The sequence below is a fragment of the Drosophila elegans genome, unplaced genomic scaffold (genome assembly GCF_018152505.1).
Source record: "Drosophila elegans isolate 14027-0461.03 unplaced genomic scaffold, ASM1815250v1 contig_149, whole genome shotgun sequence".
In the NCBI taxonomy this organism is placed as follows: domain Eukaryota; kingdom Metazoa; phylum Arthropoda; class Insecta; order Diptera; family Drosophilidae; genus Drosophila; species Drosophila elegans.
Window position 1 is genome coordinate 25,388,144 of NW_024545513.1, and position 13,933 is coordinate 25,402,076.

The window sequence follows — 13,933 nt, forward strand, 5'->3', positions numbered from 1 at the left end:
TTATTTCACTTAACTTGCACAACTTCACTTTGTGGCTTCGAAATTAGAACTCACTCTACTTAAATCTAATGCTAGGAGAGCGGGGGTGGAGACTGTTAACAGACCGAGAGCGAGATGAGAGTTCATCTGGACATAACTGCTCTCGACTGTTAACGAATAATTTCGACAGTGGCCCCTCCTTGGCGCGGACATTCTCCCCCCCTTGCGACGGCAAACGTAGCAACTAAGTTTTCCACACGTCTGGCGCCTTAAGATTGTCTACATGATCCCGAGACAATCCAGCCGAACACAGTGCTTTGTGCGACAGGCAGCCCCTCATCCAGATTTAGGAACCCGGGTTGGATGACATCACGATAGACGTCAGAGCCCAACACCAGGGATATCGTCGCCGGGCGATGAAACTATTCATCAGCAAGACGGATATCATTAAAGCTAGCGCGAACATCGTCGGCTAGTGCACGGATTGGAGTGCGAGTGGAGAAGTTGGGGCTGACCTTGAGCACCACGTCGATTTTGAAGGTGCCTGTTCGTGACCTTATCGTCGCCGAACAGACCTTCTCATCTCCGACGCTTGTCGTGGGGAGCCGGAACGCCGCAGCGAGCGATCTATCAATGGTGCTCACCGGGGAGCACGGGTCGATCAGGGCACCCGTCTCGTATTTATTGGTTCCTGTGTCGAGAACCACGATGGCCGTCGGGATGATTTGCACACTCCGATGCTGCAACAGAGACGCCACAGATGGAGCTGCAGTTGGCGCTTCGGCCTGGTCGGAATGCCGGGAACGATTCCGCGAGCTGGGTGTTGGACCCCGAGAGCGTGAGCCGGAAGCTGATGGTCGTGATGCAGTTACCGAAGGTCGCACTGGAGAAATTGACTGGCGTTGCGAACTGGAAGACTCGCGCATATGGAGCAACGTGTGGTGGTTCTGCCCACATTTTTTGCACGTGTCTCCGCTGCGACATACTTCTTCGGAGTGCTGATGTGCCAGCCAATTAGCGCAGTATTTGTTAATGATAACGGCGCGTAGCCGCTTCTCAGTACTGAGCCTCAGAAACCTGTTGCATTTCCGTAGCGGATGGATTCCCCGACAGACTCGGCAGCGGTAGGATCGAGTACCTCGGGAACGTCTGTCGTCCAGAGTTTGGGCGCTGCGAGGTCGTGGAGCCATGGTTTTAATGCTTTAATATAAAAAAAATAAATGATAAGTACATTTAGTGTCAATCGTGAACGAATTTTGGAGCATGAGGACAGAAGGCACTATTTTGGAAGTACTGAGGCTGCCTTGGCCTCCATAGGAAGAAGTACTAGCTTATGGACGGGACGTTTAATAATTCCTCGAGCGGTACGGATTTCTACTACGCGAACTCTACTATCGGCCCCTGGAAAGACAGATACAACTCTGCCGAGCCGCCATTCGTTTGACGGCATATTGTCTTCTTTGACGACCACCATATCATCGACTTGTATATCTTTGGACGGATTCTGCCACTTATTGCGCTTGTGCAGTTCCTTTAAATATTCCTCTTTCCATCGCGCACTGAACTGCTGATGCAAGGCCTTTAAATGTTGCCAGCGATTTATAATCGACTTAGCATCGCCCTTAATTTCGGGTTCAGCTGTGGAAAGCAACGGACCCCTAATCAGAAAGTGGCCTGGCGTTAACGCCAACAAATCAGAAGGATTTTCGGACATGGGAGACAGTGGCCTGGAATTAAGGCACGCTTCAACTTTGGCAAGAAGGGTAGAGAGCTCTTCAAACGTATACTTCCGACTTGACGTCGACTTGTAGAAAAGTGTTTTAAAGCTTTTCACTCCAGCCTCCCATAGTCCTCCCATATGTGGAGCTCCTGGTGGAATGAAACGCCACAAAAGTCCCTGATGGCTATAGGCATCAGTCACAGACTCCTTGATCGCTTGCATAAAATCACGCGAAAGTAAAGTCGCTGCCCCCACAAAGGTTTTGCCATTATCCGAATGAACCCGCTGAGGACAACCCCTCCTCGCTACGAATCGGGCAAAGGCTGCGAGGAACTTCTCGGTTGTGAGGTCGGAAGTAGGCTCTAAATGGATCGCCTTTGTGGAGAAGCATACAAACACGCAAACATATCCCTTGGTAATGAGGCATGCTCTGCCTGTATAGTTTTTTATTTCAAATGGGCCTGCATAATCAATGCCAGTATATATAAAAGGCCTGGAAAAGGAAACCCGATCGGTCGGAAGATCGCCCATTAATTGCGTCTGTAATCTCTTCTTGTAAATAGTACACACCTTACAGGAGTTTAGCACAGCTTTTACCAGATTCTTGAGTTTAGGAATCCAATACTTCGATCGAATGAGGCGTACCACTAGTTGGTTGCCGCCATGCAGGGAAATCTGGTGTGAAAAAAGGACGAGCAGACGAGAAAGCCTACAGTTATATGGCAGTATAATAGGATGGCGCTCGTCATACTGAAGTGCTGTTGAGGCAGTAATGCGACCACATGTTCTTAACAGGCCGTGCTGGTCTAGGAATGGAAACAGGTTGGCTATCGGGCTGGACACTGGAATTGGACACTTATCGTTTAGGAATTTAAGCTCTTGGGTATATTCCTCACGTTGAGCATATAGAATAAGGGCTCTTTCAGCTGGGCCCCTCGGCATCTTGCGGCAGCGTTGAGTGAACCGTAACACGTACGCAAGGACCCGCAGAGCCTTGTCCAATTTGGAGAATCGTTCCAGAAAATCGTCGGATAGGGCCTTTGCGAAATTGACCTTCACAGCACGCTGCTCTAAGTCTGTAACTGGAGTCGCAAGCCCCTGTGTTGGCCACTGGCCTTTTGGCTGTTGTAACCAGTCCGGTCCTTTCCACCAGAGTTGGCTATGAACCAGATCCCGCAGCGAAACTCCTCGGCTGACTAGGTCCGCGGAATTGTGCTCAGATCGCACATGCGCCCAATGCTCAGCGCTCGTCACCTGAGTAATCTTGGTCACTCGGTTGGCTACAAACGTGGCCCATTGGCATGCCGGTTTGTTCAACCATGCGAGGACGATGGTGGAATCAGTCCAGCAGAAAATGTCGGAATTGGAAATTGGTATATTCGGAAGGATAGCTGCGATCATTTCTGACAACAACAAGGCCCCACACAGCTCGAGCCGTGGAAGGGACACCGTTTTAACAGGTGCGACTCGGGTCTTGGCGGTAAGCAGATGTGTCATAATATTATGTCCTACTTCAACCCGCAAGTATTTTGCGGCCCCATATGCCTTCTGCGACGCATCACAAAACCCATGATGCTCGACCTTCACCTCTGGCTGGAACCCAACCCACCTAGGAATACGGATTTGCTTGAGCTCGGAATAGCTGCGCAAAAACTCTTGCCATCTTTGAGTCATTTCTGTGGGGATATTTTCATCCCAGCCCAACTGTTGCAACCTAATTTCTTGCATAAAGATTTTTGAGCGGACAATACACGGGGACAGCCATCCCGCGGGGTCAAAAAGTTTCGCGATCTGGGAAAGAACCTCTCTCTTCGTATACGTAGATTCAATCGAAACTAGCGGTGGAACAAAATAGAACTCGTCCTAGGCCGCATTCCACCGAACCCCAAGTGTTTTGGTAGTGCTTTCGGAATTGAGATCGCGAAAGTCATCGTGGAGTAGGTGCTCGTTAGGGATATCTTCGAGTATGCTATTCTGATTCGCTGTCCACTTTCTCAACGGGAACCCGGCAAGGTTAAAAGCGTGGCAAAGCTCGCTGATAGCAAGTCGAGCCTCTTGTATGCAATTGGCCCCTGCCAGAACATCGTCTACGTACATAAAATGCCGAATAATATTGGTTGCTTTAGGAAACTCCGTTTCTACGTCGTCTGTCAATTGTTGGAGTATGCGAAGTGCCAGAAACGGTGCACAGTTGACACCAAAGGTGACGGATTTTAGTTCGAAATCGCTTACTTCTCCTTCTTTGTTTCGGAATAAAATTCTTTGGAACGGCGTGTGCTTGGGATCGACCCAGATTTGACGGTACATTTTTGTAATGTCTGCACTGAACACGTACTGGAAACACAGCCACTTCAAGATCTGAATGGTTAAATCAGATTGTAGGACTGGACCAGCATGAAGAATATCGTTCAAGCTTGTCCCATTTGCTGAAGGGGTAGAAGCATTGAAAACCACGCGTAGTTTGGTGGTGGTGCTCTCGGGTTTGATCACAGCATGGTGTGGAAGATAATAGTTTGGAGTATCGTAAGACGGGGGAACTTCTCTCATGTGACCCAGATCCAAATACTCTTGAATGACTGAGTCATATTGCTCTTTTAGTAGAAAGTCTCTTTTTAAACGGTTTTCGTTCCTAAGAAGCTGAGCTAGGGCAAGGGATCGCGAGTACCCCAATTTGGATCCGAAATTTTCGGGTTCGCGAAACGGTAACGTTACCACGTATTTCCCGCTTGCGTCTCTAGTGGTGGTTTGGAGAAAATTGGTCTCGCAATAGGAATCGGATTCCTTTACCCTCTTTGTTGGTATATTCTCCACCTCCCAAAACTTAGTGAGAAGTTTTTCTAAGACCCTGTCACTTGTTTCGGTTATCTGAGTCGTGAAAGCTGCTACCCGCTTTTGGACTGATGCATTGGACACTGGGCCGGTAAGCACCCAGCCGAAAATAGTCTCCTGTCCTAGCAGAGAGCCGCAAATGTTGGTGCGCGTGCCGCTCAGCAACACGGACGGTAAAATGTCGGCTCCGATCAGAACATCTATCTGGGAACTCTCTAAAAATGTTGGATCTGCCAGGGGGATGGCCGGTAAATTAACCAGCGCATCTCGTGGAATTGGGTACGACGGAAGCATTCCAGCCAGTTCGGGCAAGACGTAAGCTGTGGTTTCTAGCTAAAGGCCTGGCTTATTAGGGGCTCGAATAGAAAAATGGCAGAGCTTGGTCGCCTGAGCGGAAACGGTTTGATTTAAGCCCGAAACTTGGGCTTGGATAAGGCGGAATGGCAGCTTAATCAGATTGAACAGGCGTTCCGAAATAAACGTTGCCTCAGAACCCGAGTCTATTAGAGCACGAGCCCTGTAGTTCGTTCCCAAGTGGCATATATCAATAATGGCCGTGCCTAGCAAAACCGCTCAAGCACCGGTTGCGAAACAGTTCTGCACACTGGGCGGATTTTCTAGACCGGTGGCGGCCCCTTGCACCGCTGGATTTTGAGGGCTTGCAGACGAACTACATGCGGAAGTTGACCCACGGGAAATGGGGTTGCCTTTATGCAACAGTGTATGATGCCAAGCTCGGCATGTGAAACAGCTGTGAGAGCTAGTACAGTCACGTAGCTGGTGTCCTCTTGCGAAGCAATTTAGGCAAAGCTGTTTTTTTTGATGTAGATTGTTCGCGCATCCACAGACATCTGGAGAAAACGCTGGCATAAGCGCACTGGATGACTCTCTTTTGAGCACAGGTCGCAATTCTTTGGTTTAGTAACTACCTTGGCTTCGAAAGAGTTGAGCTTCCTGGGAACGGGTTGACTCTTAGCGGTAGAGTATTGCTGTGGCTGGGTTTCATATCCTCAATCGCCTCTAGCGTTCGGTATCGTTCACTAAAAAACGTGTTCATTTCATCCCAGGTCGGAATGTCGGACTTGGACGAAAGGGACTGCTCCCATAAGGAAAGGGTCAGTTTCGGCAATCTACTGGCGCACAGGAATACCAGGAGACAGTCCCAGTTCTCTGTGGAAATGTTGGAATGAGCCAGCGCTATCAAACACCCTTGGATTGTGCTCTGTAGGTCTTTCAGTGCCTGGCCAGATTCGGGATTTACGGAGCCCAAATTAAAAAGAAGTTTGAGTTGGCTATTTACTAGCAGTCTCTTATTTTCGAAACGGTCTCGAAGTGCTTCCCAAGCTGAATCGAAACCCTCATTTGTAAGAGGGGATTTGGACACGATTGCCTTAGCCTCGCCGCTAGTTTTAGCGTTGAGATGGAAAAGTTTTTCGACCGCTGTCAACCTAGGATTGTTGACATAAACTGCGGTAAAAAGATCCCTAAATGTTGGCCATTTCAAATAGTCTCCTTCGAAAACCTCAGTGTCGCATGGCGGCAGTCGGCAACCGGACGAAAACGGAATGGGCAGGGTGTTGGAATTGGCGTTGGCCGTTTGAGTTTTCACTCGCTCAATTTGTTCACTGAGTTTCGCGGTACAGGATTCGTAAACTTCATAGCAATGCTCATATTTGGCTTGCAGAAGTTCTAACATTGCATGCGCCTCCCCGCCCCCCGCAAGAATTGCGTCTGAACATACTTCGTACTCGTTCTCTACCCTGTCCCATAATGCCTTGATTTGATCACGTCGAACTTGGCACGTGTGGACCGAAGGATCTGAAGCCCCTGAAACGTTTATTCTGGCTTCAAATGTGCTCAGACGGTCAGAGATCGAAATAAATTTGTCTAAAACTGCGTCGCGCTGGGCCATCTTTACGCTGGATCGCGTGACTTTTATTTGTGGAACTACAGGAGCGTTTAAGGAGCTGTCGCTTTTTGCGTTGGAAATCAACGCTTTGGGTTCTTGTTTACCCTGAGACACACGAGGGGACGCTGATCGTGGTCGCTCTAAGCTTACCCGCGGGGTTGTCTTCAAATTTTTCTTATCCCCTATGGGCATGCTAGAATAAGGATCAGGAAATTGCCCCTATTCGCAGTAAAAAAGAATCAATTTTATATTAAAGTCAATGGACTCGTATTGATCTTGATGCCAAAATTATTTTAATATGAATTGGTTTAATAAGCAGTAAATAAAAACCTGGAATTTATGGAATGGAATGAATGGCAATTTTTTGGAACAAAGCATATAGGAAATATATCAAAAATATAAATTGTATATATCCAGAATAGTCACGCTGCTGTGGGATTTGCCAATGACTACTTGGTAACTCGATAGGGAAGAATTAATAAACAATGTTAGTTGGAACACAACAAAACAATTTTTAAGGTGTATTATTTATATATATAATATCGTATTTATTGTTTAATTATGCTCTGTTTGCCCTCAGGTTACTTGAGTTGTTTATTATTGCTTGAGTTATTTATTATTATTTTTTTTGTATGGAATGGCGCACTGATGTTTATAAATAATAATCAATAATATTAATATATGCCAATATATGGCGTTTTATATGTGACGGAATGAATGGAATGGACAATAAACTTGTTGAATATGTCTACTGTCCCAAGTGGAATTGGTTGCTCAAGCTTTGGATATATATGTATATATGTATAAGGAAATAACTTTACAAAAAAAAAAAGCAGGTGGAGCTGGAGTATTTCGTTATTAAATTTATTTGCTGCTCCGTCGTGTCGTGCGTAGCCCTCTTGATATGTCTGGTTATTTCTCACATACACTTGTTTAATGTTGTTTATGTAAACAAATACTTGACAAAGATAAAAATTAATTTTGAAATATGTGTGATCACTTTGCGTTTATTTGTTAACACACATAAACTGGGATGGCTGGGATGTTTGCTGGAAATGTTTGTTGGTTGTGGACTGTATTGTATTTTATTTTCGTATATGTATAAGTTTCACGAATATGCAAATGTGGATATGTAAAATTATTATTTTAAATTATGTACGTATGTGAATAATTTTCTGGAATGTACGTAAGTGAATATATTTTCGGAAATGTACGTATGTAAATATGTTTCTGGAATGTACGTATGTAAATATGTTTCTGGAATGTACGTATGTGAATATATTTTGGAATGTACGTATGTGAATATGTACATAAAAAATGGAAATGGAAAAAAAACCCCGTGGAGTCGCAAAATGGCGATCGGTTGGAAATAGTAAAACCGTACTTATCTTTTTATTCTTGAAATTGAAGAAAATCCACCGGTGCCGCTGGAAATCGCAGATCGATCCGGCTCGAAGGACCAAAAATTGAAAAGCTGGGGGGGTTGGCGGATTTCTGCCCTTGGAGGATGCTGGTGGAAATGGCGACTCGCTGGGTTCTTTTTATTTAAATGTGAACTTTATTTCAGATAACTTATTTCACTTAACTTGCACAACTTCACTTTGTGGCTTCGAAATTAGAACTCACTTACTCTACTTAAATCTAATGCTAGGAGAGCGGGGGTGGAGACTGTTAACAGACCGAGAGCGAGATGAGAGTTCATCTGGACATTACTGCTCTCGACTGTTAACGAATAATTTCGACAGTGTCCCCTCCTTGGCGCGGACACAAGGAAATTCAATTACTAAGCGATGTACTGGAATTATTGGAGCAACGTGTGAGTTTTCTTAGCTCAGCACTAAATGATGAAAAGAAAGTTTTTAAAAAAGTGGCGACACCTAATCCTTTTGATGAACTAGCTGCTATTGATGGGGAAAAAAGTGTCCAGGAGAGACAAGATACGATTCCTGCATCTACATTAGTTGAGGCTGATAATACCGCCCTTAATCCGGACCATTCTCCTGTAACAACTTGGTGATACTATTTCGGATTTTAATCCATCTGATAAGCAAGCTGCTATTAAAGGGGAAAATAGTGTCCAAGAGGATCAAGATTCGGTTCTAGCTTCGTCCTCGGGTAAGTTTTATAATTCTGTCATTAATCATAGCCTAATGTAATAATAATTATGTTACCATTCACTTTTTTCTGATAACCAGTTACCAGCTGCAATTGATGAGACCCTCCAGGCTCCATATTCTTTTGGTAAGCCTGATGCTATTGATGGGGAAAATAGTGTCCAAGAGGATCAAAATTCGGTTCTAGCTTCGACCTCGGGTAAGATTTATAATACTGTCATGAATCATAACCTATCTGCTGCATCAGCCGGAACTAATGTTACCATTCAGTTTTTCTGAAAACCAGAAACGATTGAAAAGAATATAAAGTTAGGGCTCTTTCGACCCCAAATTTTGTCCAATAACTTGCTTTTTTTCCTTATTATCTCATACATATATCTTTTATAAGCTCATGTTTTCGAATATGAATAAACCCTTTGTAATCCCATTCTGAATTTAGATTTTTCTGTTAACGATTGAAGATCCCATTCCGTCTTTGGATCCTTCTGATGAAATTTTCGCTGACGAGGGTCGCATCCAATCTTCTGATCCTGATTCACTTGCCGTGGACACCAGCGGTGTATCAATGAACTTTACGAATAAATCAAAGGATGATTCCAGCCATATGAGTGAACTTGGGCATCAGATGGATTAGAGGGTTCAAAATATAGCTCTCCCGCCGAGGGCAAATCAGATGCGGTCTCTGCGTAGGCCATAGATAAGAATAGAATACGAATCACACCAATGTTACTTGTTAAGAAACTTCATGAAAAAGAGACAGTTTGAAGAAGATGATTGCATTAAAATATAGACGTCTTTTATTCTATCGCACTTACAATCCATGTAGTTGTTGCTTGTTACAAAAATATTTGAACTTAAAAATGTTACAAATTCCTTTTTCTGGGGATATTCATATGTACGAATCGAAAAATTCCCAATGTTGTCAGTATCAAACATTTCCTTGGTTATTTTAAAAACCCCCCGCTCCCGTATACTCTCAGTTTAAGGCCTGGGGAATGTTTACTAACATTGAGCAGTTTATTCCAAGAAAAAGACTCTGGCTGGCATATTCAAAACTTTGACTATTTTGAAACCACCATTATAAAACTCGAAAATATTCCTGCTAGTGGTTACAAACAGGATCCTAAAAAAAATAAGAGCCCAAAATGCGCTTATAAACGTGCAAAATAAAGGCCTTGAGAAGGATAGTTTCGCAACACCGCAACAAAGGAAATATTCTAGAGAAAAAATTACAAAACGATAACATTAACATCAGTGACAAAATTTTTATTATGACGGAACTTTTCGGAAATTAGAAGACCAAACCATATAAATATATAGGACATCGACAATATAAACCAAAATATGATGCACTATGCTTATATTACAAATGTGTTTAGATTATGTTCGTCACAATTTTCCAAAGCAAAATCGAGAGGATACTTTTGTGGAAGTCCGTGGTATCACGTTTAAAACACTACTTACAACAAACTTGAATGCTGAAAAGTGGCCTAGTTTTATCCTGAGCCTTAGAAACGCTGTACTGTTAAGGGACCCATACTCAAGGGTGAAACATGCTTCCTCTATGTGGAACCCTTCAGATGTTGTGCATATTAATACAATTTTCGGAACCTTTGCCAGCGTATATTAGCCAATGTTGCCTACTGCATACTTGCAGTCTTGTAGATAGGCGATCGATAGCGAGCCTGCTCTTTATCAATGGTGTAATAATTGGTAATATTGATAGTCGCTTCCTATTAAACTCAATTAAATTTAACGTCCCAGCCAGGAGTTTCCGTACCGTCGTCCCATTTAACGAAAGTGCTGCGAGGACCAATTATGCGCGGAATGAGCCAATTTTAAGCATTGAGACTTATTGCCAGCGAATATTCAATTCGCTTGGGGATCCAAGAAAGTTGTGCTTAGGCAATTGCTTAGAGAACAATTAATTATCTCCACCGGTGGTGATATATGCCGATATTGAGGCTGTTCTAGAAAGTTACAAAACATGCCTGAATTCACTATCTTCTTCGTCGACATCAGAAGTACACAAATCATCGAAGTCTAAACGACTGGACATACGAAGATAAATAGAAACAATTATATTAAAATTTTTGTTTATTAAAATGTATTGATAATACATGCATGCAAACATTTTGTATAGCTCTCAAACGAAAAACTTTGAGTCTGTACAACATATATTGGTCATCCCCCAAGAGCCCGAGTGTCAGCCCCATCGATGTTCAATGGAAATAAATGCCAATGATCTAGATGAAATCTTCAACCAATTTACTGGAAAATACGTGGGTCCTATTTATAAGAATTTTAAGCCTAAGACAAGTTAAGTAATCCAATCTTTCCAGTAGTTTTTCACAATTTATCTAAATATGATCTACATTTGCTCATTAAAAAACTAGAGGGGAAATTAAGTCCAATACCTTGTAATAAATAACTTTATATAGCACTAACGCAGACAATAAGTATCAACGGTTCAAGTAGTTATAAAATTAAATACATAGATTCAGTTAGATTTTTAAACTCAAGCTTGGAAAAACTAGCGAGCTATGTGGAAAACAAAGAATTTAAAATTCTTAGAAAAAAATTTGGTAAATAATTTAAGTAAATAAGGAGGAAGAATGTGTTACGACTAAATAGATATCTCAGAGAAATTTTATGAGACCCAGTTTCCTAGCATTGATAGGTTTTATAATTCTCTTAGTGAAGAGAAATGTAGTATAGACGATTATAATTTTGCACTAAAAGTTTAGGATTTTACTTTTCCAAATTCCGGAGCACACGTCTGCTCCCTTTCGCTGACCGGGAACCAATAGAGCGAAGGATCGCGGTCGTTGCCCGTCATCGGTTCTTTCTAGGTTGCCACCCCTTCAAGTATCGAGTACCCACTACGACTATCGATAGTGGTCTGTCAACGTGGCGGTTTGACAGCGTCGCGATCTGGCAAGGTCTTGCGGTCTGGTGACGTTGATCAAGGCGCGAAGTAAATGGCAACTCTTAAGCTTTACAATTATTGGTTTCACAGGTGCCCTTAGAACTAGTATAGCAATAAAGTAGTAGTAGTCAATAAAGAAAATAACTAAATAATACTTGTGTGCCTCGTGGAACGATGCAGGCTTTTAGAACACTTGTTTTAAATGTCATGTTTAGTGATCTTTGGTTGATTTATTTTTTAATGATTCGCAGTGTTATTTTAATTGTCTTTAAACAAGTAATAAATTATAAAATACTTTTTATAATTTTGTAAAAGTAAATGGAACAAATATAAAAATCCACATTTTTTTAATGATAATTTTAGATTTTAATTGTACCAATATCTTGAATTATATTGGATTATATTGCCATATGCTTTTCCTGTGGCTATGTTCACATGGTCATCCCACGTTAAGGTGGAATTAAATTCTATTCCCAGATTTGTGACTCGTTTAACAAATTCTATTTCAACATATTTTACCTCAATCTTTGGAAGACAGCTAAAGTCAATTGATTTTTTATGAATTAGAATGCACTTTGATTTGGATGGATTGAGTCTTAACCCGTTCGCATCAGCCCAATCATTTATTTATTTAATTTCATTGAATTAGCACTTCTAATAACTCACTAATTCGACTTAGGGGACGGCTAACATATAACTGGACATCATATGCATATAGGTGCACATCACAAACAGAAATACATTTAGGGAGATCATTTACATATAGCACTGCTTGTGAGATATGTTCGGATGAGGTTTATTGCACTTGAAGAGAAATCAAGGTTCGACTTAGCCACTGCATTTTATTTTCCTATGCCCAGGATTCTCAAATCCTTCAAAACTTGACCCGGAGTCTCTGCATTGGCGAATTTATTATTATAAAATTTACTTTACAAATTCAACAATTGCCTTCCAAACATGCCAAAACACATCAAAATGGCGGATCCAATATGGCGGATCAATTTTTTAAAAGCTAATGAATTCACTTGAAATTCATAACTCGGGGGTTTTTGGAGTCGCTGATAACGAATCTGAAGTCAGATTTTTAAAATTCAAAATGGCGGATCCAATATGGCGGATACATTTATTTATTTATTTTTTTTTTTTGCATAGGATGTGAAAACCTGCTCTCAGGCACCCTGTAGCCATGCTTCAGGGTTATGCGGGGATGGCGATGTTCTGCCGATCCGCTAAAAACACACCCTTTAAGCGCGCATCTTACCGAATTCACTTGTATTGGATAACTGCAGTTGGTTTTGGTGCATTTGAATACCTGTATATTTCTAATTTTTTTCCGAAGGAACTTTAAAACAATGAGAACTTTGAATTTTAGTCACAGCAGATGCTAGTGAAAATCTTTTTGACAGAGATCGCTGAACTCTTTCATGCTGCTTTTTATTGTAATAAAAATATTGTGTACTTTTGTAGTGCTTTTTTGCCACATCGCCATCATTAACTTTTAAAAAATTGATCCGCCATTTTGAATTTTAAAAATCTGACTTCAGATTCGTAATCAGCAACCTCAAAACTATAAGAATCAGTCATTATCCATCGAGATATACTGTTTTTTATAAAGTATTTAATATATTTGTTTGCCAAGTTCACAAATACTTGTGCATTTAGAGTCACAGTAAGGACGTCATTTTGAATTTTTCAAAACGCCACTTTTCATTCGAAAGGGTATGAATTGGCGAAAATTTTAAGCTATAATAAGTCCATTTTCGTTCAGTAGAATTTTGGGTAGAGCTCTGGGCCGGTTGACGTGAGACGTCCCATATATATATATATATTTAAATATATATATATATATTTATTATATAGTGACATATCCATACCACCATGAATCCCTATGTACATGTCTACACACCCTCAAAGAAACTCGAATTCATATCTTATTGTAAACAAAGACACCCTCAAAGAATTTGAATCCATATCTAATTGTCAACACACTTACGGGAAATTTCAATGTTATTAAAAAACTCCAAACTATAGACTAAACAAACGAGCCACTGTCAAGACTTTAGGCACGTTCTCACAATTCGGGATACTCAGATTTCGGGACCCAAGTCGTAAACAAGATCGGAACAAAGAACTGTCTTGGTCCAAAGTACAAATCTGAAAGCCACTCAATAAACATTAAAATCACTCATTAAAAAGCTCCAAAGCTCAAAACTGAGGTTTGATCGTAAAAGAAGTATGAGTTGGCGATGGAATTCAGTTTGAGACCTAAAACAATTAGGACGTGTTCTTCCAAATAACAATTGTACTAGTTGATAAATAAAATTAAATAAAGTTGGTTTTTATGTAAAACTTATAGTACGAATATTTAATTGGCGCAGCCGGTAGGATTTCAAGTGAAAAGTTAAACGTCGGTTTAAACTATTCTTAGGAATGACCAGTACGAATAAATCAAT

The 13,933-nt window shown here is 41.6% G+C and overlaps 1 long non-coding RNA gene and 1 pseudogene across 2 annotated transcripts; one reads left to right on the forward strand and one right to left on the reverse strand.

Annotated features, from left to right (window-relative positions):
- Positions 1–1,646: 1,646 nt before the first annotated feature.
- LOC121466760 lies at positions 1,647–6,665 on the reverse strand (annotated as a pseudogene).
- Positions 6,666–7,405: 740 nt separating this feature from the next.
- Positions 7,406–9,361, forward strand: LOC121467935. Of its 2 annotated transcripts, XR_005977962.1 has the most exons (4): positions 7,406–8,253; positions 8,336–8,552; positions 8,633–8,750; positions 8,991–9,361. It is a non-coding gene; the product is annotated as an uncharacterized LOC121467935 (long non-coding RNA). The 2 variants fall into 2 exon arrangements; XR_005977961.1 differs by having other exon boundaries at positions 7,406–8,552.
- The last annotated feature ends 4,572 nt before the right edge of the window (positions 9,362–13,933 follow it).